Source organism: Silurus meridionalis, chromosome 4 (genome assembly GCF_014805685.1).
Source record: "Silurus meridionalis isolate SWU-2019-XX chromosome 4, ASM1480568v1, whole genome shotgun sequence".
Classification (NCBI taxonomy): Eukaryota; Metazoa; Chordata; class Actinopteri; order Siluriformes; family Siluridae; genus Silurus; species Silurus meridionalis.
This window is the reverse complement of record NC_060887.1, coordinates 6164445-6191367: the sequence shown is the minus strand read 5'-3', so window position 1 is coordinate 6191367 and position 26923 is coordinate 6164445. Positions and strand designations below refer to the sequence as shown.

The window sequence follows — 26923 nt, the reverse complement described above, 5'->3', positions numbered from 1 at the left end:
CACAAATAAGACACACGTGTTTACAAACAGGTGCTGAGTTTGGAGACAGCTTGAACCTCTTTTCTGGTTGATGGCTGGTGTGTGGAACCCACTTCTCCTCAGAAGATTCAACTAAATGGCTGTTGAAAGACAAAGAAAGAAAAAAAATAGTATATCAAGTACATACTTTTGTGGTAGTATGAAATCAGGAAGGGGGCAAACACTTATTCACACCACTGTGTATATTTATTTGCATGTTTGTCACACTTTAATGTTTCAGATCGTCAAACTAATTTAAATATTAGTAAAAGATAACACAACTGAACATGACATGCAGATTTTAAATGAAGGTTTTTATTATTGAGTGGAAACAAAATCCAAAACTTCGTGGCCCTGTGTGAAAAAGTGTTTGCCACACCTGTTCACAATCAAGAAATCTCTTAAATAGGACCTACCTGACAAAGTGAAGTCGACCAAAAGATCCTCAAAATCTAGACATCATGCTGAGATCCGAAGAAATTCAGAAACAAATGAGAAAGAAAGTAATGGAGCTCTATCAGTCTGGAAAAGGTTATAAAGCCATTTCTAAAGCTTTGGGACTCCAGTGAACCACAGTGAGAGAATTATTTACACATGGCAAAAACATGGAACAGTGGAGAACCTTCCCAGGAGTGGCCGGCTGACCAAAATTACCCCAAGAGCACAGAGACGACTCTAAGAGATCTAAGAGATCACAAAAGACCCCACAACAACATCCAAAGAACTGCAGGCCTCACTTGCTTCAGTTAAGGTCAGTGTTCATGAGTGGGCAAAAATTGTCTACATGGCAGAGATCTAAGACGAAAACAGCTGCTGAGCAAAAAGAACATAAAGGCTCGTCTCAGTTTTGCCAGAAAACATCTTGATGATCCGCAAGTCTTTCGGGAAAATACTCTGTGGACTGACGAGACAAAAGTTGAACTTTTTGGAAGGTGTGTGTCCCATTACGTTTGGTGTAACAGTAACATCATACTAACAGTGAAATATGGTGGTGGTAGTTAGATGGTCTTGGGGCTGATTTGCTGCTTTAGGTCCTGGAAGACTTGCTGTGATAAATTTAATCAGGAATTCTGCTGTTTACCAAAAAATCTGTTTGTGACCTCAAGTTGAAGCGAACTTGGGTTCTGCAGCAGGACAATGATCCAAAACACACCAGCAAGTCCACCTCTGAATGGATGAGGAAAGACAAAATGAAGACTTTGGAGTGGCCTAGTCAAAGTCCTGACCTGAATTCTATTGAGATGCTGTGACATGACCTTAAGAAGGCGGTTCGTGCCCGAAAACCCTCCAATGTGGCTGAATTACAACAATTCTGCATAGAATTCCTCCACAGCGCTGTAACACACTCATCGCAAGTTATCACAAACACAGGGGCATGTAGTTTTGGATTTTGTTTTCCTCAATAATAAAAACCTCCATTTAAAAACTGCATGGTCACTTGTGTTATCGTTTACTAATATTTAAAGGAGATGGATGAGCTGAAACATTAACGTGTGACAAACATACAAAAAAATACGAAATTAGGAAATTGCAATTGCTCAGCTGGAGGTCACTTTGGAACAAAACCAGCATGGAGCTTCAGGATTCTCTAAATCAGTGTGAGAAAGAGAAGAAATGGGCAGAGCATCAGAGAAATATGAGAGGAACCCAATGTTGAACCTCTTCATGTCCAATGATTCGAGATCAAAGAAAATTTACAAAATAATGAAATATTAATTCATTCAACATTTTTGTGTTTTTGTTACTATAATAAATATAAAAGTAATTAAACCTGTTCAGGGGGTGTCCCAATACTTTTGGCGATATAGTGTATCACTTCATTTGTGCTGGAACTGTTTTCTCTTTACAGGATCTGTACCTCAGGTATGAGAAAATATGACTATAACACACTGATAACACACTTACCAGGCAAGACTTCAGGAAGTTTCCAGACTTTTCCCTCATATACAAAGGTAGACCTTTAAGAGCTCTAGATTTTCTTTGAGCAGCACTTCAGAAGCCTGAAAGACAGAAAAAGTTCAAACCTTCAGATTCGTGGCTACTGAAAGTTAAAAGGACACTGGTTGTCAGCTCGCAATCTTTAAAAGGACAATTGATCGTGTCATGACCTCCTCAACGATTTCTGAGATGGTTTCAAAACTGTGGTATTTAAACTTGTACACCTTCACCACTCCACTGCTCTCCCTCTCATCCACACACATGTTTACTGACTTCCATTCCCCTTCTCTCCAGGACGCACACCCACGTCTCCAGACTCTTCTCAACCTGCTCCCTACTCTCACCACGAATCACAATTCTGTCGGCAAACATCATAGTCCACGGAGAGACTCCTGTCTGACCTCGTCCGTCCTCACGTGCCTCTGCATGCTTTATTATGCTCTTCATTAGCGTTGAAGACATCCGATTACTCCTCCAATCCTTTATTTCTACAAAGCCTTAAAATCTGGAAATAATTTAGAAACAATTTCGGTTTCCAGGCAGCATCAGGTCTGTCTTCTATATATAAAAACCCCTCCTTTCTACCCTCTATTTCGGATGGATCCTTTGCACTGTGGTTTAGAAGGGCCATTGTAAACATTAATGATCTTTTTCAGGAGAATACATTTGTCACTTTTTCCTACCTGTCAGAAAAATTCAACCTCCCTAAAACTCATTTTTTCTGATATCTCCAAATTCGTGATTTTGTAAGGAACACATCCTCTCATTTCCCGCACCCACCTCCTAAACAAGAGATTGATCGAGTTTCAGAAACAAAACTTTGTAAGGGTACTGTCTCTAATATTTATAAAACTATTTTTTCATACATTGTTCAATCGGGCTCTTCATCGCTTTCTAAAATAAAGAGTAACTGGGAATCGGACCTTAATTATAATTTCACGGATGAGGAATGGTCCAAGGCTCTTGGTCGTGTACATTCCTCCTCTATATGCGCCCGTCATTCGTTAATACAGTTTAAATTGTTGCATAGAGTGTATTGGACAAAGACCAAACTATCTAAAATTAACCCTGGTTTGGATCCAACTTATGATCCGGCTACTCTTTATCATACTTTTTGGCTTTGCCCAGCCTTGACCTCTTTCTGGACATCAATTTTTAAATTCATTTTAGATATTAAACCATGTCCCCTAATAGCATTATTTGAACTCAACCCCACAAATCCCTCCTTGTCATCCTTACAATCAAACATGCTCGCCTTTTGTTTTATAGTAGCAAAGAGACTTATATTACTGATTCGGAAGAATCCTCACCCACCCAGTTCTTCTCATTAGATACATGACCTGTCTCAGTTTATTCAAATAGAAAAGATCAGATTTACATTACTTGGTATTACTGAAAAGTTTTACACCACCTGGCAACCATTCCTACCATATTTAAGAGAAAGAGGAAAATAAAATCGTGTTCTCTTTGTTTAGCCTTTTTGAGCTCTTCCCCTTGTCCCTGACTTCTTGGTAGATGTAGAAAGGAGAAAGGAAAACATATATCTTTGAGAGTGTTAATGTACTTAGGTGCAAATCTTTTATTTTGTTTCATTTTTTTAATTTTTCTTTCTTTCTCCTGTTCTTGATGCTCACATTCATGATTGTGATTGTGTGTATAACTTAGAAAGAGAAAGACCAATTTCTTTTTGTTGGACTAAATTAACCACTGTTCCATTGTCTTTCTCGCCTGAGTCTCTTTCTGTTTGAAGTGCATCGATAAAAAAAAGTTGGATAATAATAATAATAATAATAAGAGGAAGAAGCCAAGTGATTTTGAAATGTTTTGCCGGTGTCTATGATGACAGGCGGGTCCATCTAATACACAAACGGCAAGTGTTCAAGGGAAGCAAATAGAAGCAAGACTGCTTAGAGGTTGTTACTTTGGCAACTGAACATAATCACTAAAGGTTTTGCGTGGGCCGGGAATCGAACCCGGGTCGAGTGCTTGGAAGGCAGCTATGCTCACCACTATACCACCAACGCCACACTGGCAGGGGCCAACATTGCCGAATGAATCCATGCTAGAAGAACGTTAGTTGTTTTAAACTTCTCAGCAGTTTCTGTAGTTTCTGTAGTGTAGTGGTCATCACGTTCGCCTCACACACGAAAGGTCCCTGGTTCGACACCAGGCAGAAACAAGGTTGTGATTTTGAAGCTAGCGTTACATTCTTAGGCCTGTAAACTGTGTTACTCGACAGCATTAGAGAAATGTAGAAAACTTTCTTTTATATTGTTTCTGTAGTGTAGTGCTTTAAGTGTTATTGGTGCTGTTTGAACTACATAAATGTTCAAACAAGTTAAATGTTCCTTATTTAAAAATATGCAAATGCAGTTATAAGAAAATAAAAACTATTTTTCTATTTCAATAAAAGCTGAATTCAAGAAATTCCTGGAAAAAAATGACTTTGACTTATTTTACACACAGAACTGTGCAGTAAAGCTGAAACTCTATATCTTCAAACTGCATCATGTAATTGAAAAAAAGGAAAACTTTACAGAAGTGTTTGATTTACAAAATGCTAGCTAGTGATGTACATGCAGCCCCTTTTTACTTCATTAGAATGCACAATTACTGTAGGAAAATTATAATCTAAGAAACTCCTGGAACTAACGATCAAAAAAAATGAACAGGTACTTTAACAAATCTTGTTTAGTAAAACTCCAAACTGTTAAAAGCTTTTCACTGACATTCAGAAGTGTAACAATTGTTTCAACAACAAAAACATCTGTAGAGTCTGTAACACACCTTTATCACAGTGTCCACAACAAGAGGGGTAGCACTAGATCCACTCATGGTCAGCAATGTCTGAGATGAGAGTGAGGACTCTGGGATTGACTGAGAACCCAGGTGTTGATCGTAGTTCCACTGGGTAGTGTATGTTAAAGCAGTAGTAACTCCCAAACATCAGGCAGATGGCGGAGGTGAAGGTCCTGATGTGGTCGTTGACAATCTTCTTGTCGATGCTCAACATGAATGTCTCAGCAAAGCAGGAGGAACCTGGGAATAATAATTTGAATAAAATAAGAATAATTCAAAGGTTATACAAATTAAACAAATAAAAAATGACTTGATAAAGTAATTATTGTGCCAAATAAAAATATTACATAAAAAGGAAAGTAATTATTAAACAATAAGATTGGAAATAAAAGGAAAAATTAAATAATCATGCTAATTTTAAATTTAAACTGAAAATGATAAATATTGATCTATGTCAATGTATAATAAAATAAGTTGGTAAAGTTTCTTTTTTGGATGCTGTATTTGGCACAATAATTAATCAAGCCATGTATTTAGTTCTTTTTTTATTACCAATTAAGGCAGGATCCATCTTTAATCGTTACATCCATCATAGGATGAAGCTAGCGAATGTGTGTGAGAATGAATAAATGACAATGTATTGAAGTCCTCTGGACTACATAAAATGTTATACAAATTGTGGGAAATGAAATAACAAAACTAAACAAGCCAAGAGTACAATAACATTGCAGTTACATCAGAAAAAACAGTTGCTCTATTTACTTACCACAAACAATAATGAAGGGTGTTGGTGGCACTTTCTCCATCTGAACATCCTCTGCAAGGCTTGTCGTCTCAACACAGTGGAACAGAAGCTCTTCCTTCTCATCAAAATGAGCCAGTAAAAGAAGCAGCATCTCAATGAGTTCTTGGAGTTCAACCACTGGACTGACCTCTTTCAGTCTGAAGCTTGAGAAGTGCGTTCTGGACTTGTTTGCTTTTTTGTGCATCAACATATCTCAGGAACTTTAACAGACGTGCCCCTTTTTTTGTCTACATTGGCAAGGAAGGTTTCCATCAGATTCAGACCAGTCAGCTCTTGGAAATGTGCTGGCATACCAACTTCATTGAAGAGAAAGGGCCATTCCTGGCATAGTTTCTGGATGCTTGCCCCTTTGTTGATGTCTTCATGCTGGGTATAATAGGTGCACTTGACTAGTTCTTTCACAACTTTTTTACTGTTGTTCTTCTTAAACATCTTCATTTCTTCTTTTTTTTCAAGCTGACTCTCCACAGTCTCCGAGAGTGGCAAATGCTTTGGCTCCAGCTAATACATCCATAGGTGTCTTGAAAACTTGCTTTTTGTTCGGTAGGTATTTCGTCTGTGTCGTCATCATCTGATGCTGCTTTGCACTTTATAACCTTTGGTGTGTCGGGTCGCTTGACATTTTCAACTCTTGTCCGAATTTGCTTCACCAGAGAATGATATCCTGGTCCAATAATGTCGCCATCGATCACATCTTGCAGAGACTTTGGATACCTGGCCACTATCCTTTTTGATATCTCGGTTATGTTGTGTTTGGTTGGATTATTGCAAATCTTCATCATTTCAGAGACCACGATCCTCACCATTTCTCTTCGTTGTCTTGCACCAGGTCTTTTCTGTCTTTCCAAGTTCTGTATCAACTCCTCAGGGAGCCTCTGCCATTGGATTTCAAATCGCTCTAAGCAGTTTGGTATTAATGATGTACAGACTCCTGAAGATGATGTAGAGGTGGATAATGCTGGTGAAGAAGAAATTGAGGGTGCAGAGGGAAAGACAACCACTGGAGATGAATGCACAGATTTTGGTGTTGAAGTCTCGGAGACTAAAAAGAAGATATGAAAGTATTAAACATTGAGTAATGCTTTTACTGTTTATTATTCTGTAAATTACACACTGTATAGATGCATTTGGAGACATTAAGGTTACACAAAATAGTAAAAACTAAATGCAATTTGCCTAACAGATTGCATTTTAAAAATTAAAATTTTTGAAACAGCAGCCTATTGCATAATAACAACATTTATTTATTCAGAAAATAATGATGATCACATCACCATTAGACTCATAACCTTAACACCATGTTAACAAGTGTGCCATTGGGTGGTGTGGTGACCAGTGTTGTGCTCATTACTAAAAAATAGTAACTAGTTACAGTTACTCGTTACTTCATTCAAAAAAATAGCTTACGTTACTAATAACCAAGTTACTTTGTTGATTACTTTCACCAAAAAGTAATGTGTTACTGTTAAAAGTAACTTTTTAGTTACTTTTTAAAATAACCTTCTTTAATGTTCCCATTAATGCCCTTTTATGCGTTATGGTCTACAAACACAAAACTGATTTAAACACAAAGTCATTTTTAAACACTATTTTATTAAAGTCAGACCAGCACAAACTGAATATATCACAAGCATTTCTGAAATAAATAACAAAACAAGCTGAATAATATATTCACAATCAAAAACTAAAGTGGCTTCTGCATCATAAAAGCTGTTGTGTTGAGCTCTTAAAAATGTTCCTTTCACAGCTAAAGTATGAAAACTATCAACAATGTAGAACAGAACACCGGGTTAGCTTCCTGTAGTAGCTTCAACAGATTGGAGTTGCTGTTTATCGCAGTAGATACGAGCTTCGAACCAGAAAGACACAGCCTACATTTGACTTAAAAGTTTTTGTCTTTATACTCAACTGAAGTGAAATAATGAGCATATTTCCACTTTTAGAAACTCGTCTTGCTCTCGCCTCGCCATTACTGCCACATGGACCTGAATAAACGGAGACACGCCCACAGTGCGTCTTTTTCGTGTTTACAGAGGGTAATCCACCAATCCTACAATGCGTCTTCTTCCTGTTTACAGTGGTTTATCCACCAATCCTACAATGCGACGCTGCTGTAAGCAAGTTAGACTGTAGTCTACACTTCAGCCGAAATTAATTCATTTAAAAAAGTAACGGGTAACGCACCATACGGTAACGGTAACAAAGTTACTTTATTTTTAAAAGTAGCACGTTACAGTATTAGTTACTATCAAAAGTAACGCGTTACTGCCCAACACTGGTGGTGACATTGTTCTATACTCACTATTTTGGGTCCAGGCAGCAACCAGTCTTCGTGCTTGTATGGGCTTTAACACTGGCAGCAAATCGTTTTCTGTGATGTACTTTAAATCATCTGTGGTTGCCGCACCAAGTGTTTTCAAAATATCTTTAACAGACTTAACAAGTTGATCAGGAAGGTCCGGAAGCACTCCTGCTATCGCATCCCCTATGTTCTTTAGCAGCTGTGATTCAGCCATATCTGTGAAGACACACAAACAAAGAGTTTGGTCTCTGGTCCAATGAAATTAAGGCATTCAGTCTGACAAGATGCTGTGCTTCAGTGGAATAATCTGGTAACCATTTTTCACATAAGATGACAATGGCCACAAGTCAATCAGTTCACTGACGAGTCTGCACTCTGTCTTTTTTTTTACTGAGTACATGTGGTAGTAAGAAATACATTCAGAATCATAAACTCTCATGAGAAAATAAAGAGCTGAATCATCCTTAACAAAAATCAGCAGAAGTTCACCAAACTCCACTGACTCATCATACTTCATGACAAAAAACTGGCCCTTCCTGTAAACAAGGCCATTGTATTGAACATCTACTGGAATCTTAACTGGCTCACTGTAACTTGCTCACTGTAAAGCTCCAAGTAAAATGGTAAACCATCTTTTATTTGCAATGCAGGAGGACTGACTGACCCAGCAGAAAGGAAGACCTGGAACATTTGATGTCTCTCTAAAAGAGTCAAGCACAGGTTTTTGAAATTTTTCAGATGCCTTGTGTATCTTTTGAAGTAACTGTGTTTGCTTTTAAAACGCATCGTCCAAAGCCTGATGAGAGGCCAAATTTTAGGATTAGCCCTGGATAATGTGGTAAGTAATGGTGTTTAGGTTTTAAGTTGGTATTAGGAAACAATGCCTTTCTGGTTTCCAAATATTCTTGGATGAGAGCATCCAGATAGGTAACCTGGGCCTTGGAAATTTGCTGAGCACAAATGAAGTCAACGATGTCCTTGAGCTGCAACGTTAACTGCCAGACATCATCTTGAGTGTTCTGCACTTTGTGTTCAATTATTAGAGGTAAAAGTCTCAAGAAGTTTTAATTTTGAACAGCTTGTCCACTAAGTTTCAATGTTTTTGGACTGACCTCACAAGGCTTGGATAAAGTATCTGTTCCTTTGTATTTAAATTGCGTGATGCGCCTGTTCAGAACTGTGTAAGTGAACCATTTATTTGTGCAGATGAAATATTTGAGGTAAAGAGCAAGATCGTATGAGAGGACACCCTCAAAAATGTCATGACCAAGACATGGGGGCATGCCAGATGTGCAAACATCAAAGTTTTGTAAAGAATTAAACACAGACCTGAACTTTATCCCCTGTACTTCTGACACATCTTCTCTTTCCAGCTGTTCTGTGGCAGATCTATAGGTTTCTGGAGCCCTCTGAGGTCCACAGACTGCTGGATCAGCACCCTAAAATTCAAAGGTTGTCTCCAGCAATGCAGTAGAGAGCTCCCATCACAACAGTTTTGTCTGCCATCGTTATGCCATTCTCCTCTAGTACTTTCAAATCGTTCAGGAGTTCTGAAAAAACTTTGTCATGGCCAAATCCCTTAAAATTCAATTCAAGTCAAGTCAAGTTTATTTCTATAGCGCTTTTCACAACAGACATTGTCTCAAAGCAGCTTTACAGAAATCAACAGTTAAGGTGAATAGTGTGTATTTATCCCTGATGAGCAGCCGTGGCAACTGTGGCAAGGAAAAACTCCCTTAAATGTTATGAGGAAGACACCTTGAGAGGAACCAGACTCAAAAGGGGAACCCATCCTCATTTGGGTGACATCAAGAGTTTGATCATAAATCTTTCAACAATACAGAACACTGGAGAGTGAGAACTAACATGAGTACTGGAGTATAAGATTATAAGTAATGTTCTTTCTACAGTCTTATACAGTCTTTATGGTTATAAAACTAGGAGCTACTGAGCAACTCATAAAATAGCCATGCCAGAGCCTTTGAACACTCTAGGAGGTCCAATGTCAAAATTCCACACATGTAGTGGGATCCAATTGGCACTGGTACATCTCTAGATGGTTCAGGATGTTTGTGAGTTTGGCATCTACTTCTTTAAAGGTCCATAATCTTCATAAGGTGGGACGTGACTGGAGCTGGCCAAACCTCAGGATGCCTCGGGATGGGGAGAGATAGAGAAGCAGTGGGGAGAAATTAGCGTAGCTGCTGTTGATGATATTAACAGCACAAGTTGATAATGTGCATGTGATCAGATGTTCTGGAGCACAAGGTTATGATGTGAGACGTACAGTACAGACTAAAAGTTTGGACACACCTGCTCATTCAAAGAGTTTTCTTTATTTTCATGACTATGAAAATTGTAGAGTCACACTGAAGGCATCAAGGGCTATTTGACCAAGAAGGAGAGTGATGGGGTGCTGCGCCAGATGACCTGGCCTCCACAGTCACCGGACCTGAACCCAATCGAGATGGTTTAGGGGTGAGCTGGACCGCAGAGTGAAGGCAAAAGGGCCAACAAGTGCTAAGCATCTCTCGGGGAACTCCTTCAAGACTGTTGAAAGACCATTTCAGGTGACTACCTCTTGAAGCTCATCAAGAGAATGCCAAGAGTGTGCAAAGCAGTAATCAAAGCAAAAGGTGTCTACTTTGAAGAACCTAGAATATAACATTTTTCAGTTGTTTCACACTTTTTTGTTATGGATATAATTCCATATATAATTCCACATGTGTTAATTCATAGTTTTGATGCCTTCAGTGTGTTAGATTTTTATCATGCCCAAACGAAACTTAATTCTTGGAGAGGTTTTCCATACGATCTGCGATGCCCGTAGGCCTTTCTGATCAGGGAAGAATCATACTGCACACAGCAAATGCTTCCTCTTCAGTTTATTGCAGGCGGCAGAACCTTTATATACACATACAAAGAAAAGAAACCTGACCTAGTTGTTTCCTGTTTAGACAAGAGGATATACTAGCTGGCGATGTGTGAGTCCAGATAAGGACTCCCTGTTTACCTTACAGACTAACATCGTAAATATTCTATAGACACTGAGCAGACAAAGGAATGTGTGTGAAACAGTGTGAAAACCATCTTAACACTAACACAGTGTGAATCTACAATTTTCATAGTCATGAAAATAAAGAAAACTCTTTGAATGAGAGGGTGTGTCCAAACTTTTGGTCTGTACTGTATGTTATGTGTAGGCTTTGCTAAAAAGATACGTTTTTAATCTACACTTAAACTGGGAGAGTGTGTCTGTGCCCCGAACACTGTCAGGAAGACTATTCCAAAGTTTAGGAGCTAAATGTGAGAATGATCTAGTGGACTTTGCTATTCTAGGAACTACTAGAAGTCCAGAGTTTTAAGATCTAAGGGAGCGTGACAGATTGTAGCGTGTTAAAAGACTGGAGAGATACATGGGAGCCAAACCATTTAGTGTTTTATAAGTAAGAAGCGGTAGTTTGTAGTCTATTCGAAGCTTAACAGGAAGCCAGTGTAGGGATGATAAGATTGGGGTTATATGATCATATTTTCTTGACCTTGTAAGAACTCTTGCTGCCGCATTCTGAACTAACTGAATTTTGTTTATTAATGATGCAGGACATCCACCTAGTAATGCATTACAATAGTCTATTCTGGAGGTCATGAATGCATGGACGAGCTTCTCTGCATCAGATATAGAGGACATGTTTCTTAGCTTAGAAATATTTCTAAGGTGAAAGAAGGCTGTTTTTGTAACTTGGTTGATATGATTTTTAAAAGACAAGTTGCTGTCTAAAATAACTCCCAGGTCTTTTACCGTTGAACTAGTAGTTACAGAACATCCGTCTAAATGCAGGTTGAAATGCTGGAGCTTCTGTGCACTGGTTTTTGGGCCGATGAGAAAAATCTCTGTTTTAGACATAAATGGGAGATTTTAAATAGGTCTGTAATTCAGATACCTGATTTGTAGTTAATTTAGCTACTGTACTGAAAAGGAACCTGGGATTGTTTTTGTTGTTTTCTATGAGTTTGCGCAGGTGTTCAGCTCTAGCAGCTTTTAGCGCCTGTCTGTGGCTGAGCATACTGTCTTTATACACAATTCTAAATACCTCCAATTTAGTTTTCCTCCATTTTCTCTCCAGATTACATGCTGTTCTCTTGAGAGCATGTGTATGACTATTATACCAAGATGCAGGTGCTTGTTCTCTAACCTTTTTCAACCGGATGGGGGCAACAGTGTCTAATGTGCTAGTGAGGATAAGGTCTATGTTGTTAGTCATTTCATCAAGATTATTTGCAGTTATGGGTTTAGTGAGAAACTGAGATAAACCAGGCAGGTTATTTATGAATCTGTCCTTAGTGGTCTGAACAATAGTCCTACCAAGTCGATAATGTGGTGAAACACGGCTAATCTGCTCTACCGGTAGTGTGTACAGTATAAGATAATAGTCTGTGATGTCATCACTTTAAGGTAAAATATCTATATCAGTGACGTCTGCTCCGTGGGATATTATTAAATCGAAAATCTGCGTAGAGCCCTGGGGGTCTGTACACGGTGACCAGAGCGAGTTTTCTATGTATGTCTGAAAGTACAACTTTAAGAACGAGCACTGAAACTGAATCCTAATATCTGACTAACATTAAGAGAGGCACTATAAATGGTTGCTACACCTCCCCCACGACCAGTCTTACAGGGCTCATGCTTATAAACATATCCTGACGGTGTCGACTCGTTTAGACCATATAATCACCTGGTTTCATCCAGGTCTCAGTGAGACAGAGTGCTGAGAGATTATTCTCTGTGATCATCTCATTTACAATCAGTGCTTTGGGTGCAAGTGATCTAATGTTTAAAAAAACAAACTTTAGAACTTTGTGGTGTTTGCTTATCTGGCATTTTTCAGTTTTAACTGCAATAAAATTATTTCTGGATCTTGTGTATTTAATTCTTGGTTTTACTACACGAGGAATAGATACGGTTTCTATAAACTAGGCTGTGTGTGAACTTGTAACTACAGTGGAACCCGGTTATGTCGATGTCCTAGGGGGTCGCCAAAAAGCATAGAGATAACTGATGATCGAGATAAACGAAAATCAATATGGCGGCAATATATTAACGTGCTTGAAATTTCTTTATATACATGATGTGCGTTAATAAATGAGAATCTGCATGCACGTGTTTTTGGAGGTTTTTTTTACACAACAGCATTGCTGCGATTTGTTTGAGGAAGGCATGCTATAAAAATACATACAGTACATGTTTGTTACTTGTCAGGAATCCACCTGCCACGCCCCCTTCGGCACCTCCTTCGGCGTGGCGAAGCTCCCGGCTTCAATCGCCCACATATTCTCACCGTCTGTTATTGTTGGTATATGTTGGTTCACGGCGGTCGTTGTTATCGCTCATGCGTATCCCGGTACGTGCCTTCCCACCGGCACTCTCTCAACGGCTGCGCTTTTCTTCCCAAAACGCATCGCGGATTCCCCCGATCCTTGATTTTTCCGCCACTTTTGCGAGTTCTTCTGCGGCTGCACAGCGCCGATCGAGATAACTGACATTAAATGGCAAATTCTTCCCCCCTTGTGCTCGAGATATTAGGGTTCGGCAACATAAAAGAATCGACATAACCGTTGAGAAAATGCTAAGACAAAGCGAGAATTTGCCGGTTCCACTTCAAAAACGTCGACTTAATAGGGTTGTCGAGTTAACCGAGGTCGAGATAAGTGGGTTCCACTGTGTGTATAAACACTGCATATATACATATACATACACAGTACAGACCAAAAGTTTGGACACACCTTCTCATTCAAAGAGTTTTCTTTATTTTCATGACTATGAAAATTGTAAATTCACACTGAAGGCATCAAAACTATGAATTAACACATGTGGAATTATATATGGAATTATATCCATAACAAAAAAGTGTGAAACAACTGAAAAATGTTATATTCTAGGTTCTTCAAAGTAGACACCTTTTGCTTTGATTACTGCTTTGCACACTCTTGGCATTCTCTTGATGAGCTTCAAGAGGTAGTCACCTGAAATGGTCTTTCAACAGTCTTGAAGGAGTTCCCCGAGAGATGCTTAGCACTTGTTGGCCCTTTTGCCTTCACTCTGCGGTCCAGCTCACCCCTAAACCATCTCGATTGGGTTCAGGTCCGGTGACTGTGGAGGCCAGGTCATCTGGCGCAGCACCCCATCACTCTCCTTCTTGGTCAAATAGCCCTTGATGCCTTCAGTGTGACTCTACAATTTTCATAGTCATGAAAATAAAGAAAACTCTTTGAATGAGCAGGTGTGTCCAAACTTTTGGTCTGTACTGTATGTATATATATATATATATATATATATATATATATATATATATATATATATATATATATATATATATATATATAATTCTGCTGTGTTTTGTGTATAAGTAGAGTGCAGTAATTTCTTTTCTGTACTTTTCTAGCCTGTTTTTGTTTATGTATTGTGTTTTTAAGTTACTTTTACTTCGTATGTATTTTATGGAACCATCGAGTCAACCACAGTTGACAAAAGTTCGCTTTCATTGGGCAGTTAGTCACTATTCCAAGACAGTGATAGGCTTTCACATGCTGTAAATCTTATTTGTGACGATGTGGAGCCATTAAAGCATCGATTAGCATTTCTTTGCATGGAAAGGTTGACAACATTCAGGATAAAGGATGAGTAATCTTAGTCACAGGTATGTGTTGATTTTTGAAAAATACGCTATTACAACCTATATATATATATATATATATATATATATATATATATATATATATATATATATATATATATATATATATATATTTGTTAAAAAATGCGATTTATCTAACTATTAGCGTGGTTGCTGGTAATATATATATATAATCACCTTTATGTAGAGCCCTGTGCAGGACTGTTACCAGTGCTTGAATTAAGGGGGGCTGGGGGGATCCAGGACCCCCATAACGTATCAGGGACCTCCCATGGCAAGTTAAAAATAGACTTGGAGGAGTACCAAAGATTATTTTAGTTAAAAATAAGTGGAATACACAACAACTGGGCACTGTGTAAAAATCATATAAAAACCATAGTCAACTTTCATTGTTTGGCCTTTTTTTAAAGTGTCAGGGAAAATGCAAATTGAGAAGCTACAGTGACTTGAACAATTGAAAATAAATACAAAGCAAAGCAAAACAAATGTAACTGCTTAAAATGTCGACAAAGTTTTGCCAAAAAAAATTTTAGATGTATAAATGCATACCCGCATGCATAAAGGACTGAGTTTTAACATAAAGGACTGAGCTTTAACAACATGCTTTGTTTCAGCATGTACGGCTGTCAAAGACCTTGGTGTGATTATTGACCCGAGTCTTTTTCTTTGAGTCTCACGTGAATAATATTACCAGGATCGCCTTCTTTTACCTTAGAAATATTGCTAAAATTAGAAATATGATGTCGTTACAGGATGCAGAAAAACTAGTTCATGCTTTTGTTACTATTAGATTAGACTACTGTAACGCTTTACTGTCTGGGTGTTCGAGTAAGTGCAGAAATAAGCTTCAGTTAGTTCAGAATGCAGCAGCAAGAGTCCTCACTAGATCTAGGAAATATAACCACATCACCCCTGTTTTAATCATCTACACTGCTCTCAATCAAATCTCGCATTGATTATAAAATATTACTACTGACGTATAAAGCACTTAACGGTCTCGCACCGCAGTATCTGAGTGAACTTCTGTACCAGTCTGATCCTTCACGCCTACTTAGATCAAAAGGTGCTGGCTATCTGTTGGTTCCTCAAATAATGAAGACTACAGCAGGGGGCAGATCTTTCTCTTATAAAGCCCCACAGTTATGGAACAGCCTTCCAACCAGTGTTGGACACAGTCTCAGTGTTCAAGTCGAGGTTGAAAACTTATTTATTTAGTCAAGCCTTTTATCTTTAGGTTTTTCTTAGGTAAAGGCTCAGATCTGGAGGGAGCATGGATATAGAGTGTTTGGTGAACTGGTATATTTGTATGCTGTCGTCCCCTCACATTCACACGTTCACTCGGGTTTGTTGACGGTGGTGTGGTCATGTCTGTGTTACCTTCTGGTTCTCCCTTTTAGTTATGTTGCCATAGCGAGTCTTGCCGGAGTCCAAACTGCACAGTGACATTAACTTTCATACACCAATAGGGACACTTAATAATCTATATCCTTCTCTTCCCGTCACTCTCTCTCTCTCTCTCTCTCTCTCTCTCTCTCTCTCTCTCTCTCTCTCTCGGTCGAGTTAAACATGCTCCTGAGGTTCCAGTGACCACTGTTCCTGCCCCTCTCCCCTCCGTGGATCTTCACACTTCTGTGCAGCTTGGGACGGTATCTCATCAACACCTTGGGTGGTTCCATGTAATTCCGGAGTAGAACGGGTGCTTTTGAGGACGGATTGGACTGTAGTTGGTGTCGGCGGTCTGCTGCACTGACTCGGGAGTGCAGTTTGCTTCTGATCGTCATCACTGTACCCCGCAACATTGTATATCTGCTTCAAATGGACATTTGGTGCAACCCAGATGAGGATGGGTTCCCTCTTGAGTCTGGTTCCTCTCAAGGTTTCTTCCTTATGCCATCTCAGGGAGTTTTTCCTTGCCACAGTTGCTCATCAGGGACAAACTTACTTACAAAGAACATATTTACGTTTAATCACCACATTATCTGTGTAAAGCTGCTTTAAGACAATGTTCATTGTTAAAAGCGCTTTTTGATTTTTTGATTCAGTTTATTCATTTGACTTGACTGCTGATTAGGGTCATCTAGTGGCCTAGTTATAAAATAGCAATCTCTGAACTAATTTTCAAACAAGAGAGGCAAAATGCATGATCTATTCTCTGCAATGAATGTCAGTGTTAATAATAATAATAATAATAATAATAATAATAATAATAAATCATTATTATTATTATTATTATTTGATTATTTTGTTTTTTAGTGGAAATAAATTTGTATTTATAAATGTTCAGAAACTAGGGTTTGTTTAAACGTGGGTGTGTCTGTGTATGTTTGTGTGTGTTTGTTTTAGAACCTGCACCTTCACCATTTTTGGAAAGGCAAGTATATACACTAGAAATATATATATATATATATATATATATATATATATATATATATATATATATATATATATATATATATATATAAAAACCTGGACCAAATATTGCAAAGCATTTAAAAAAATTTCTATACCTGGTGTCAATATTAATAACAGCAGCATTTATAATGAATCTGGTTTATAGGGAGACGTCTGCAAAGATTTGGAAGTGCCCAATACACTTTTGAATCGGCTAAAAATTCGCAAAGCCGCTGCACATCTTTGGAAGGTTTTTTCTCTTCTGTAAAAAAAATGCAATTAATGCTAAAGTTAAAAGTTTCTAATGTACTTTAAAGTTTGTACAAATATAGTTTTAATGTCAAATAACGTTACTCATGATCATATTTCGAAATGAACAAATTTATTCTTAACTTTTCGCCAGGAAACATCAGGGAACAAGAGCAGCTCAAAAGTGAGATATGAGGAAAGAGCTTCTGGAGAAAACAGTTCCTCCTTGGTAATTTGTCTGTCATAAGGTATTGTTATGGTAACTGTGCCACATTGTGTGCAATGTGAAAAATTCAAATGATTGTTAGAGTATGCACTACAATTATCCAGAGTGATATTGATAGAGGATGCATATTGTACAATAATAGTGTGCATTGTATTATATGACACACACAAATTAGGTCCAGTCTTCGTATTGAAAAATATTTGAATGACTATAACTGCACTAGCTGTTCAATATGCAATAGAGTATACTTTTTAAGTATTAATAAATTAAATAACATAGAAACTGTTAGGATAGGAGAAATGTGGAAGACAGTAATTGGCCTCCACTTATGCAGAAAGACATTAAATATGCATCTCATTTTGAAAAGATAAACTTATTCAACACCTTGAATGCAAATCAGCATTTCCTGATCAGAGGGTAATTGTCTATATTATGAAGTAAAAGATTAAATTAGTATGTTCCATGTTTAGTTATTATTAAGGGTTTACTTTGTGTTGTTGATAATGTCTACTTTCAGGGCTCTTGGGAGAATTTAACAACAGTTTTAAAGGGTAACAGTCCTTGTTCTGAAAAAAAGCCTGAATCTTCAGAAGAAAAGGTAGTCAAATTAAATATATATTTAAAAAACATCTTGGTTTTTGCTTCAGTACAAAATTGGGTATAAAAACAATAATTTCCCTTTAAAATAATCACATTGTGTTGCTTTGCAGTCTGAAATAAAGACAGACACAGTTTTTCTTTTAGTAAGCTGTACTGTACTCTGCTGTAAGTTTTAGTAAGCTGTACTCAATGCAACTTGTAACATTCAAATGAAAGATAGAAGACCAACATGACTGCAAAAGAAAAAAAAAAAGAAAAAATAGAAGAAACACTGAGCTGGAAAAAGGATCACCCCTTCGTACAAAATGTCTTGTAACCTAAATCAGGCAGTCGTAAATGAGCTTTGTCAAATGCACCGTAAAGATTCTGAGGACACTTGGAAAAAGGTGTTATGATCAGATAAGATTAAATTGTTATTATTTGGCCTCAACGTTAATCGAAAATCTGTACAATGATTTGAAGACTGCAGTCAACAAACCATAAAACACAAGTTGGTTATGCTATTTCACTTTTTTTAGTCAGACCTCAGTAATTTATTTATTTATTTATTTATAACGGTGTTTTTGGTTTTATACAGTATCTTTCATTGCAATGTAATAGGTTGAACTGAGTGAATACAGCCGGATAAAAAAAAAACTTTGTTTTCAATTCCACCTTAAAAGCAACAAAATGTGATCATTTTAGGTTTGAGAAGTCATTCATTTCTATATAGACTGTATATTCATAGAAAGCTGTACTAGCATAATATTAAATGTAAGCTCTTTCTTTAATATTTCAGATATTCTATCACATCAAAACAACTAGCAGTCTGATATGAAACACAAGATGACAATTACACAAATATGCAAAGGGAAAAAAATGATTATGATTAAAAAAAGTACTCAAGTCATTTAAAACCTTTGCCTCAAAAATGTGCACTCAGAAATGTAAAATTATCACATACAGTAGAAGCTTCTATACACAGGTTCACCATTTACTAACTAACTAACTAACTAACTAACTAACTAACTAACTAACTAACTAACTAAGTAAATAAAACATTAAATACAATTTATTTTATCAAATTAATAACATTTATTGCCAAATGATATAATAATGCATATATACTTTTTTTATGAAATTACAATTGGAATTGTTTTTGTGTTACACTATCATGACTTGGCTGAATTAGCTTACATGTCTACAGAAAGCAGTGAGGAAAAGGACACATTCTTTAAATGTAGTTTGCCACAAGAGCCATGGTTCTTTTTTTATTGGCAAGAAAGAATCGCAAGAGCTAAGAAAGCATCAGAAAGGAAGATGTTTTCAAGAGTTACAGTGGACAAACGTGATTGCGAAGGGAATACGGTCAATTCACCCATACTGCAGTTTTGGTTTTAAAAGACACAGTGTAAAAAACCCTGCTGTCACAAAAAAAACACACCTTTATTCGAACTACTGCCGATTCGAAAATTGCCCAATTAATGTTAGTGTAAAAGTGACCAATGAGGTCAATCTGAAGGCCGCTGTGCTATTCACAGGAGAGACATTCCCTAACATTTGCATGAAGTATTACTTGAACCACAATTTAATTTAAATTAAGTGCCCGCTAAATTGTCTATATGTGCATTAGCATAAATAATTAATGTGCTATTAATAATAATAAACATTATATTATATTTATATATAACTAATTCCTGTGTCTTGCTTCTCCAGCTAGCGTAAACATAATTCAAACGTAATTTGCTTCATAAACATTAATGTTTAAATACAAAACATTTCCTTTCAGAACCCCCTGAAAACCACTTCCAGAAGGTAATAGTGAAAGCACCTCTTGACCTTAATGGGGAAGAAAACAGCTATTACGCCCCAACATTTATTGAAAATTTGACTAGGTAATTCCTTCCACACGCAACTCTGTGGTCTGGTCTATTGCTAGGTAGGTTTTTTGATAGGAGTGTTTTCTAACATTACTACTGATTCTAAAAAAATAATAAACAAACAAACAATGTAATTCTTTAGGTGATATTGGCTGTCATGTACAGGCTCAGCCTACCAACATTTCAGCAGATTTATAAAAAAGTCAGTCAGTCCAATAATCAGGTAAAAACTCAACTGATTGATTTTAATAGCTTGTTGATTAAAATTTTTTTTTTTTTACATAAATGTTATGCCTTAAATAACTACAATTTGTTGTCCATAATTCAGAACTTTACATAAGACAATCAGACACAAGGAATAATGGAAAAAAGTCAATGGGACCTAAAAAAAATTAGGTTCCAGAGAAGGAGATTGACAAGATTGGATGACTTTGTCCAGATTTATCAGAGCATTCATGACGCACTGCTCGGTGAATATGAAGACACAGAACGAACAAGAAAGAGAGTAATAAAATATTTTTGTACTTTCACCAATTCAAAATACAAAGTACAAAATATTGCCAATTCAATGTTCCCTAAATATAAACCAAGATGCTGTAATATCTTCTTCTTCTTCTTCTGTTGGCTTCTCTCATAAGGGGTCGCCACAGCGGATCGTCCTTCTCCATACCCCTCTGTCCTCTACATCTGCCTCTTTCACACCGAATACCTGCATGTCTTCCCTCACCACATCCATAAACCTCCTCCTTCTTCTTACTATTTTCTTCCTTCCAGATGGCTCCATTCTCAGCATTCTCCTACTGATATACCCCATGTCCCTCCTCTGCACATGTCCAAACCATCTCAATCTCCCCTCCCTCACCTTGTCTCCAAAACGTCCTACATGCGCTGTCCCTCTAATAAACTCATTTCTAATCCTTTCCATTCTCATCATTCTAAATGAAAACCTCAATATCTTCAGCTCTGCTACCTCCAGCTCCACCTCCTGTCTTTTACTCAATGTCACTGTCTCTAATCCATACAACATCTCAGGTCTCACCACAGTCCTATAAACCAAGATGCTGTAAGATACACTTCATAAAAAAATTTTATGGATAAAAAAAAAAACCTGTGTGATGTATGTGTGTCTCTTCTAGTCCATTCGAGTGGAAATGGAGCAGTGGAAAAAGAGACGCCAGAGGCGTAAAGGATTATATGTTTCTCCACTAGTCAAGGTTCACTCAAAAAAATATTTAGGCCTAATAAATAAGATTTATGTAATTTGATTGCATATAAATTTTCCATCCATTTGGATTATGTATTTTTAATGTAAACGTATTAATAAACTTAATGTGATAAATATATGTCCTATATAAATAAAACAAGTAACAATTAGATTTATGTGATATTTTCAATTAATCCAATTTATTTTAAATAAATAAGAAATGGGTTTATGTGTTATTATGTAATAAACCTATTTTACTTAAAATGCATCACATTTAAGTAATTTGTATTAATAAACCCAATGTATTTTAAAATCATATTTATAAATTTGTATTTACTTATTCATCACCATTTCCCCTCCCCAATCACAATATACAACACAAAAAAGAATGGCCAGAGGGTCACTTCATTTCACATTTTTATTTTAGAAATAACAAGCACAAAAGGCAGCAAAAAGAGGAGCTAGCAAGACAGTCTGTGCTCACTGATACTGTGTTGTGTGCAACCTCAACAAAAAATAAAGTACTTTCATTCTTTACTTAACACACCAAGGTTAATTGCACTACTTTAATTATTTATTTCTTTTTTTTTGCCACAATAATCCTATAACAAATAAATGCAAAGGATTTTAACAGACTGCAGGCATAGTACTTTTTTCTCAAGAACTGTGCTTAAAAAAACTGCAAAACCTGAGGTAGACATAACAATCAGGTCAAATCTGATTCAATGACAACACTTGTTAACATTACACAAACATTTTCACAAATCTGTGACATGCAATAATTTGGAAAAATAGGGTGGTGATTCTAACGAGTAGAAAAGTGCAAGTCAAGAGGAAAATGTAAATATCAGCATATCTCTCAATGATTCACTGAAGCATCTTAATTTTCAGTCCCTGAACTTTTGGTGACAGCTTGGTTGTATCCAGTTCCATCAGGATTTTCTGAAATGCTTCAAATGTGCACTTGAGGTCCTTTGGATAGTTTAAGTTAAGGGCATAAATTAGTCCAGAAAGCATCACACATCCAAGTGTGACACTTGGCAGGTTTTGCAGAACTTCAACTCCTTCAAGAACAACACCAACATCTGAAGGTTCTTCTTCAGGACCTCGCCCTCCGCTCGAATGACATAGATGCCCATTGTTGTCTGTGCAATGAGAGACTCAGCCTCCACACTTTCAGTGTCCTGGAGGATAAACAAAGAAAATAAGTTCCCAATGTGTTCCAAGTTTTCCTATTGATTCAGTCATGTTGAAATGATAATTGTACTGTGTTCCTGTTTTGCCATGAATAATGTTTTAATTCCCCTATCTACACCAAATCTGAGATCAGCATAATGATGTGAGTGTTTCACGATTGTGATTTCATATTTTCCTTACTTTGTAATACCAACTGGATCATTTTATCCAGGTCATTTTTAGTTTGATCAATCATGCTCTGTACTGACTGCTGCATAGTTTAATCTTTCGCTGCACACTACACACAAGGGCATAAGCTAGACTGTGATACCAATGAGAAAATTAAAGGGATAGTTCACCCAAAAATGAAAATTATGTCATTAATGACTCACCCTCATGTCGTTCCAAACCCGTGAGACCTCCGTTCATCTTCGGAACACAGTATAAGATATTTTAGATTTAGTCCGAGAGCTTTCTGTCCCTCCATTGAGAATGTATGTATGGTATACTGTCCACGTCCAGAAAGGTAATAAAAACATCTTCAAAGTAGTCCATGTGACATCAGAGGGTCCGTTAGAATTTTTTGAAGCATCGAAAATACATTTTGGTCCAAAAATATCAAAAACTACGACTTTATTCAGCATTGACTTCTCTCCCGGGTCTGTTATGAGCGCGTTCACAGCACTGCAGTTTAGTGATATCATCTACAGTACTACCAGATTCGTCTGACTGAGCAGCGAGTTTAACAACACCTGCCTTAAAATCGTTTAGAGTGTAGGGATTATGTTTACGATTTTTATGCGAGTGAAATGTTCCATATATGTTTGTCTCAAACGTACATCCTTCAAACATACAAGTTACGTTTTCATACTGCCTAAGATGTTGATTAACATGAGCAAAGTATTCCTTTTCAGTTAAAATTTCCTTACATGCACACGTCTGACAAAAGAATGTAGTTAACTGAACATTTGCTGCTGTTAACTTCCTGTGTGTTTGATATGTGTGACTCAAAAGATTCTTCCAACTTGTGAATGTACATGGGCAATCTGCATATAGACAGGGATATCGGCAATTGCGACCATAGTGGAAATGTTTCAGCAATTCAATTCATACCGGGTAGATAATGAAATGTCACACACTTTGCATGGCCACATTCACATATCTGTGAACAAAGACAAAAGAAAAAAAATCACAATAACAATTAAATAACTACATAGGTCCAATTTATAAGAAACTATGATTGATTGCAAGATGATATTAGGCTGTTCATGTCTGTAAAATATGTTTTTAAATATGTTTTTAACTATGTATGTTATGCTTTTTTTATGTTGAATCATATAACATTCAAACTGAGATTAATTGTTCATAATCAGATGTATTGATTCTTCTATGTATTAAAAAACAATCTTTGTAGCATACATACAAGGTCTAGGAGGTTGTCCCACCATTTAGATGTAAGAAAAGATGCTTGATGTATCTGAAAAGGAAAAAAAATGGTTTTAGTTAGAAACAAAAGCATACTTTTGATTATGAAATTACAAAGCCAGCATTATATTTTTAGAGAATTATTAGAATAGTACTGTCATTTACTAATTGCAGTAGTTTATAACTGTCTTTATTTGCCGTCAAACGTTAAACCACAGAACAAGAGCAGACCAACAGCAAAAGACACAGACGGGGTAAAACCATGGTTCACATAGAACACCCGACCAACTGGCAACTGTTGGAAGTTATCCATGTACGATTTAAATACATTTAAAATTGCAGTTGGTTTAGTAATCGTTTAATGACACATCGCTATTTTAATCTTTAAACAGTTAACACCTAAAACCATTTTTTCCTCTCGGATTTAACTTAAGCTATGCATGTGGCCAAAGTTCTAAGTTATGTTATTCAGGTCAGAAAATACGGAAATTAATATAACGTTAAACCAAAAATAAATACGCATCCCAGTTACTTTTAATTATACTGTCTAGCTGAAAAAAGTAGCTTAAGGGGAAAGTAGATAAAGTTAGCTTTTATAAGAACCATGTGCAAGTTAGTTAGCTAACATAAGTGGAATAAATGCAAATTGATAGTCAGTGCATTGATACAGTTTAATACGATATCAACAGCAGTAATAACACACATATATATTGAAAGCAGTCAACTTTTATACGATGAATACATATGTAACTTGCCTTGCAATCAGGTTGATCCAAGAAGATGATCCGATGTAAGATGGCGAGGAGAACGGTGTTTTTTCAACTGCCTCTGCCGCTGGTTGCTGCTTTTTTTTTTTTTCATGTGCATTGCCATAGACATGTGTATGTGCAGTACCGCTCCCTACCGACTGGAGTATGGATAATTTCCGCCTCTAAACAATTCCATTGCCCATAAATTATATGCAAACCAATCTCATAAAATATAACTTATAGGATCTGGCTCGTTCCACAGCTAGATATATTTAAACCATATTCATAATTGTTAACTGATTAAATCGAATAGTTTTCAGAATGATCCAATTTACATGGATTCTAAGCAATTTGACTACATACATTTTGAAAATATTATTATTTAAATAAAATCAAAAGGATGCAAATACATAATTATAAACTATGCCATGATTCATTTTTTTGAGTGTTCTTCCATTCCAAGATGTAAAAAACAAGGTATTATTATTATTTGGAGTGTTTAATAATATTACTATTAATAAAAATAATAGTAATAATAACTAAAAAAATTTTTTCAACTAAATCCTTATGTATTTTAAATAAAATAAGTTTTTATGTGTGTGTGTGTGTGTGTGTGTGTGTGTGGGGGAATTCCACGTGTTAATTCATAGTTTTGATGCCTTCAGTGTGAATCTACAATTTTCATAGTCATGAAAATAAAGAAAACTCTTTGAATGAGAAGGTGTGTCCAAACTTGACAACCCTATTAAGTCGACGTTTTTTAAGTGGAACCGCCAAATTCTCGCTTTTTCTAAGCATTTTTTATCGGTTATGTCGACTTTTTTATGTCGCCGAACCCTAATATCTCGAGCACAAGGGGGGGAAAATTTGCCATTTAACGTCGGTTATCTCGGTGCAGCCGCAGAAGAACTCGCGGAAGTGGCGGAAAAATCAAGGCTTACAGCTGCTACAGGTGTTGTATTGTATACTGGTGAATCTCTGCTGTTAGTTAGTGCTAGTGTTCGTAGTGTTAGTAGGGGTGCGGCGCGGCTTTGGGAAGAGCAGCCGTTGAGAGAGTGCCGGTGGGAAGGCACGTACCGGGAAACGCATGAGCGATAACAACGACCGCCGTGAACCAACATATACCAACAATAACGGACGGCGAGAGTGTGGAAGTTTAAATAGGAGCTGGTGATGATGCTGAACGAGCACCATATGCGCACGATTGAAGCCGAGAGCTTCAGAGAAAGCGGCAGAGAAAGCACCTGACACGCTGAAGGGGGCCGAAGGGGGCGTGGCAGGTGGATTCCTGACAGATAAACATGTACTGTATGTATTTTTATAGCATGCCTTCATCAAACAAATCGCGGCAATGCTGTTGTGTAAAAAAAACCCTTTAAAAACACGTGCAAGCACATTCTCATTTATTAACGCACATCATGTACATAAAGAAATTTCATGCACGTTAATATATTGCCGCCATTTTGATTTTCGTTTATCTTGATCATCGGTTACCTCGATGCTTTTTGGGCGACCCCCTAGGACATCAACATAACCAGGTTCCACTGTATGTATATATATATATATATATATATATATATATATATATATATATATATATATATATATATATATTAGGGATGCACCGAAATGAAAATTCTTGGCCGAAACCGAAAACCGAAAAAGAGGAAAGCAAGGCCGAAAACCGAAACACCGAAAGAAATTATGCCAATTATTATTACCATTGCATTTATGTCTATGACTGTGTACTAACCTTACTAAAATCAAGGCATTTCAATTGCATAAATTAATATTAAAGTTTTAAAGAATAAATCAATTACAAATTATGAAAATATTTATTTATAGCACATTGCAACAATGCACAGGATAAAATAAATTAAAATTCAAACTTAAATGTTTAACTTAAATGCACTCATGTGTAAATTAAATAATAATGTACAGCTTAAAGGTTGTAAAATTAAATATGTTCTTTCATAAAAACAAAGTGCATTCAGAAGTGCAACTGCTTAAAGATACAATACAACAATATCACTGGGAAACTTCCTGCCTTTTCAAAAACGTCTGCCACAGACGGAGTGCACGTGCTCGGAGGGGTTTTGCTTTTCTGTGCCGGGTTTCTATCATATTCAGCATAGCGATCGGGATGTTTGGATTTCAAATTAAACCCGACGTGGAGAAAGTCTTTGCAGATGAAATTTCGGCATTACAATGTTTTGCAAAACTTGCTATCCGTGTGTCTTTCTCAGATATGTCATCTGGCGCCCAAGATGGCTGCCTCATGTGTTTGGGTAGCAAGATGCGCTCCCTGAAATCTGATAAGAATCTTTTTTTAGGATAACCATCCGTTTGTGTTTCTGAAACTTAGTTTTCCTACGTACTTAACTGGAACAGTTTGGAACATCCTTTTAAAAAATGGAAGAAAAGAAACCCATATTTAAGTATTCCATGGATTTCCTGAAAGGCCTCAAGCAATCAGCTCCTCCACCAAGC

General features: G+C 36.9%; 1 non-coding gene across 1 annotated transcript; it reads left to right on the top strand.

The window, feature by feature from the left end:
• The first annotated feature begins 4062 nt into the window (after window positions 1-4062).
• Window positions 4063-4135, top strand: trnav-cac. The gene has a single exon. It is a non-coding gene; the product is annotated as a tRNA-Val (tRNA).
• The last annotated feature ends 22788 nt before the right edge of the window (window positions 4136-26923 follow it).